Here is a 5,541-nt window from a genome sequence, read left to right on the forward strand (position 1 = left end):
AAGAGTACTGGAGTGGGGTGCCATTGCCTTCTCCCACCACCATATTAATCTTCCTTAAATACTTCTGACATCCTGTTATCCACCTACTGTAAAGACTTTCAGGGCTCATTGTTTCCTATAGCATATGTCTCTACCTGATGCCCTGTTACAGAGAGGGGATGATGCTGAGATGGGATAGAGTTAGAACTCCACCATTTATTGACATTAGCCCTAGAAGTTAGTAAGTTAGTTAGCTTCCTTGAAGCCTAGTTTTCTTATCTGTACCACAGTGATAATGTGGTACTTTAAAAAGAACTATAAGCTCCCACATAACACTGAGGTATAATTGGGGTATTAACATACTCTTTTTGTCTAGGGCTATAAGATTCCCCAAAAAGTGGTCCCCAGGCACCTAGAAGATTTCCCCTAAATTCTGGTCTTGAAATTCCCAAGGAAGAGGCTCCCAGAACATATCTGGAGTGCACTGGAGTGCTTCCAGATCCTGAGTTTACTCTGTGTTAATAAAGGGGCTATAATCTGAGAAGAGGTATCTTTGGGATCAGAGATAGGATTTTTGTGATCCTCACATTCAAAGGTGGTCATTAAAGCCACTGCAAAGTGCCCAGAGTGAGTGAGGAGTTGAGAAGGGGACAGAGGGCAGAGCCTAGGGCAACACCAGCCCAGTCTAATCATTTATTAGATTTCCTAGAGCCTAGATCAGTGCCTACTGTGTAGTAGGTACTTGATAAACATTTTAAAAATTCTTGTTATTTATTTCACATTATCTTATAACAAACATAATATTGTTATCCATAAGTGAACAGTATTTTACTAATATTATCACATATTCATTTAATGTTGAAATTCAGAAAGGTAATTTTGATAATTTATGGGAATCGAAAGTTATGCTTTAGATATATTAAATTTTAGATGTTCATTGGAATCCTAAAAATATATGTTGTCTACTCAAGAGGTGATCTTATGAATTTAGAGTTGGAGAAATTTGAGTGAGAGATGTGAACTTTGGAGTCAACACCTATAATTCAGAAGATAGTATTCAAAATTATGATTTATGGATGAGATTCCAAAGGCAGAGTGTTCAGGGACTGGGCCTGGAGGCATGCCAACAGAAAAACATTTTTAAATTGCAGAGTATTAAATAGTATGCATGTATTTCATTCATTCATTGAACCCCTCGCTCAACAGGTATTTATTAAATACCTAGAAAGGATTAGGTTGTGTGCTGGATATTGAAAATGCATTGATGATTAAAATAAACACTGCCCTGAGAACTTAGAGTTGCGGGGTGAAAGTGAAAGTGAAAGTGATGTCGCTCAGTCGTGTCCAACTCTTTGCGACCCGTGGACTGTAGCCTACCAAACTCCTCCGTCCATGGAATTCTCCAGGCAAAAATACTGGAGTGGGTTGCCATTTCCTTGGAAGGTTGGAAATAGACCTTAATCAAATAATCCCAACCATACAATCACCAACATGAGAATGTATAAACTAATTGAGAGTGTCAGGGAATGTGTTTCTAAGAAAGTGATGTTTACGCTAAGATCTAAAGATTGGTCGAGTCATGGGATGCTCAATAAAGTCTTATCAGCAGTGACTGATGGCCTCTGCTAGCTGCCAGTGATAAGACTCTGACATGGAATTTCTGGGAAAGAGGAAGCAAAGCCTTTACTAGATGCAGGATGCTAGGCAAACTTGTCCTCTTCTGTGAGTGAAGCCTAGAGGGTATTTCAAATCACTCTGTGGAAGTTGTTCTTCACTGGGTACATAAATTCGCCTTACTTAAGAAGGGTAGTAAAATTAAAAACATGAGTTTGAAAATTACTTGGAAAAATATTGCAAGGCACAGACAAAGTTTAAGCCCTGTTTGCACAATTGAAAAGTTGTCCTCCTCAGTCACATACTTCAGCAGGTCTTTGGGATAATTGCAGTGCAGACCCCTGTGCTTAGAACCTGCCTAGCCCAGCAGCTGGCTCCATCCTGTCTGGGGAGAACAGACACACGTTTGGCATAAGGCAAGAGACTTCAGCCTGGAGCTAATACCTCCCCTTTATATAAAACCCAGCACTGGGTGTTTACAGCCTACAATGTTATTAATTCTCTTTTCTACTTGAAGTACACAAAGCTAAGTAGGTTAAGGATTAAAGAGAGTACGTGAGAAAAGCAATTTTTCTTGTTTCACTTTTGTAATTTTAAAAGAAAATAAGGCTTAGAAAGATGGGATGGAGTTTCCCAGTAGAAACCGCAGGATCAGGTTGCAATGTAATTGTCAGTGGTAAACAATGAGCTTTGGTAGGAGCTCACCGAGTTCAGTCATTAAAAGGCTGCTTCTAGCAGTTGTTAGAACTTTCCGAGGCTTTCCATAGCCATGAAGTTATGCCTTCTAAGTATCTTTTTCCTCTCCTCCTTTTACACCTTGCATAAGAATGTTCTAATCATAACGTAGTACATTCAATGATTAAAAAATGAATTATGGAAGTAAATATAAAGCATGTATGGAAAGCAGACCATGTAGCTTATATTTATCAGCTATATTTTCATTGGCTTTTTGTTTCTTTTTTAATTTGTGTTTTCTTCTCATCTGTCTTTGAGCACATCACAAACCTTTTGGGAAGCTGTCTGTTCATTAATCTTTCATGCTGTTTCTTAGAGCAATTTTGTATTTGGTATTTTTACATTTTATAAATGTTGAGAGGGACTGTTGCATAAAATATTAATGACTTCATATAATACAGAGCTAGCTGTGATGTCAGTAGGTTTTTTTTCCTTTGTGTTCCCCTAAATCTCACAGGGACAGTTAAGTACAGCACCTCACGGTTTAGAGTACGTCATCCCCAAACCAAAACACTTTTGCTTTATGACCATCCGTGTTCTGAAAACAGCATGTATTCAAAGGCATGAGGCTGAAGCAAGGGAATAACAGAAGAGACAAGGTAAAGTAGGAAAGGAGATAACATTGGCTGTGGTCAGAGAAGAAAGGAAGAGGAAAAAGGTCATTGAGACTAAAATTAGACAGGAGATTTCATAGTCTCTTATTTTTAGAGCTTTCCTAGTTTGATTCTTTTCCCAATATTTGCTGAATTTAGTATAAAGATGTTTAGCATCCACAGGGTCAGCCTGGATGCCGACTGTTTGGATGGAGCAGGTACATTCCACATAGAGTTAGCCTCTTTTTAGGAGCAGGACATGTCCATGACTTCTGTGGACAAGTAACAAAAATATATTCAAACCAGCTTCACCAAAAATGGGAAATTCACTTGAACAGATACTAAGGTATCTCCCAGTACCAAAGGCAGGAAGTCTGCCGAGGGTCCAAAGAGATGGAACTAGAAATCTTGGACCAGGGCAGCTATTCTCTATTGGGATCCATGTGGATTTTTTCTGGTTTCTTAGCTTTATTCCTCTCACTGTCTCCATAGATTAGCTTCTCTGTTTCTTTGTGCACTGGGCCCTTCTCTTTGTCTGTTCTCTCAATTCCAGGGTCCCTGGTAAATTGATCATATTATAATATTCAAACTAAAAATGCTGGGTATAGAAAAACTTTTAGGCTCATGCCAACCAATAAATGGCCTTCCCTGGTGGCTCAGTGGTTAAGAATCTGCCTGCCAAGCAGGAGCTTCAGGTTCAGTTCCTGGGTCAGGAAGATCCCCTGGAGATGGAAATGGCAACCCACTCCAGTACTCTTGCCTGGAGAATCCCATGGACAGAGAAGCCTGATGGGCTACAGTCCAAGTTGCAGAGAGTTGGACATGACTTAGCAACTAAACAACAATAACTAATTAATGGCCTCCCTCTGGATTAGATGCACCCTCTTACCCAGTCAGTTGAAGTCAGCGGAAGAAGCAGGGTCACAAAACATAAATTCAACTTTAGCCATGTGGAATCCTTCTCAGAGAAGGGGGATTTGATGAGAATATCCAAAAGCTTTCTGTTACATTCTCATGCCTTAACTTTCACTTACTATTCCGTCTAGTCAAGGCTATAGTTTTTCCAGTACTCCTGTATGGATGTGAGAGTTGGACTATAAAGAAAGCTGAGCACCAAAGAATTGATGCTTTTGAACTGTGGTGTTGGAGAAGACTCTTGAGAGTCCCTTGGACTACAAGGAGATCCAACCAGTCCATTCTAAAGGAGATCAGTCCTGAATGTTCATTGGAAGGACTGATGCTGAAGCTGAAACAGTACAATTTGGCCACCTGATGCAAAGAACTGACTCACTGGAAAAGACCCCGGGAAAGATTGAAGGTGGGAGGAGAAGGGGACGAGAGAGGATGAGATGGTTGGATGATATCACTGACTCAATGGACATGAGTTTGAGTAAACTCCGGGAGTTGGTGATAGACAGGGAGGCCTGGCGTGCCACAGTCCATGGGGTCACAAAGAGTCAGACACCACTGAGTGACTGAACTGAACTGAACTGATTTCAGCTCTGAGGAAAACTCTAGAGGGGAGAGAAGAAGTGAGAAAGTCCTGGCTTGTCCACTGAAATTCTGACACAAATATCCAGACACTGGCAAATATTTATTGTCAAAATAAATTTTATTGCCACAAAATAGAAAGGTGGCAATGTACTGCAGGAAAGGAAAAATAGAAAGATGGTAAGCATGAATCATAATATTTAATTTCACAGTCATTTTCTTGCAATGAAATTTTAAAATTATTCTCATCTGGAAATGACTGTATACCCATACACAAATGTGTACAGAACACCATCAGGAGACTTGAGGGAAATGTATGTTAAAGCCACCTTGAATATGATTCTGCACCTTTTCATGGATAAAATGAAAAGGACTGACAATTCTCTGTGAGGATGAGAGTGTGGAGAAAATAGAAACTCTCATATGTTACTGGTGGGAGTGTAGAATGGTACAACTTTGAGAACTGTTTGGTTACATAGAAACCTATACTATGATCCAGGAATTTCATCCTTAGGTTTATACTCAAGAGGCATGTCTGAAGGATATGTGCAGGAATGGTTATAGAAACTTTCTTTCAAAAAAATTTTTTTTTAGAGATCTCTAACTTCACGCTAAGAGCAGTTTGGAGAGACTTTGACAGAACAGGTCAACATAATATCTGCAACTTCCATTCGACTTTCCTATAATATAAAAAAATGTTTTCTTAATTAAAAACATTTAGGGATGCTGCCATGCTTGCAGGATCTTGGTTTCCCAACCAGAGGTTAAACCTGGGCCACCACATCGAAAGCACTGAGTCTTAACTATTGGACCAGCAGAGAATTCCCCAGAAGCTTTTTTCACCTCCTTTTCTTCTTCTCCCTCCCCTCTTCCTCTCTGTACTCTCCTCCTGCCCCCCCACTCCACCTCCTGGGGACTGCCCAGTCAGTGGGCTGCAATTTTGATGGCTGTTGTCCTTGTGACATCATAGATGTCATCAACAGTGGTACAGTGCAATGCCCTGTTAGTTAAGAACTAAGGGAAATAATTCACCAAAGGGTTATTTGACCAGCAATGGAAAATAATTGAATAAAGGGTTATTTGACAACCAATGAAAATATAATTCATTTTCCCCCTCCCCATCCTCCTC

At 40.0% G+C, this 5,541-nt stretch overlaps 1 non-coding gene across 1 annotated transcript; it reads left to right on the forward strand.

The window, feature by feature from the left end:
• The first annotated feature begins 4,976 nt into the window (after nt 1-4,976).
• LOC138438476 (small nucleolar RNA SNORA44) lies at nt 4,977-5,100 on the forward strand. The gene has a single exon (XR_011256403.1). It is a non-coding gene; the product is annotated as a small nucleolar RNA SNORA44 (small nucleolar RNA).
• Nucleotides 5,101-5,541: the final 441 nt, after the last annotated feature.

Source organism: Ovis canadensis, chromosome 3, assembly GCF_042477335.2.
Source record: "Ovis canadensis isolate MfBH-ARS-UI-01 breed Bighorn chromosome 3, ARS-UI_OviCan_v2, whole genome shotgun sequence".
Taxonomy (NCBI): domain Eukaryota; kingdom Metazoa; phylum Chordata; class Mammalia; order Artiodactyla; family Bovidae; genus Ovis; species Ovis canadensis.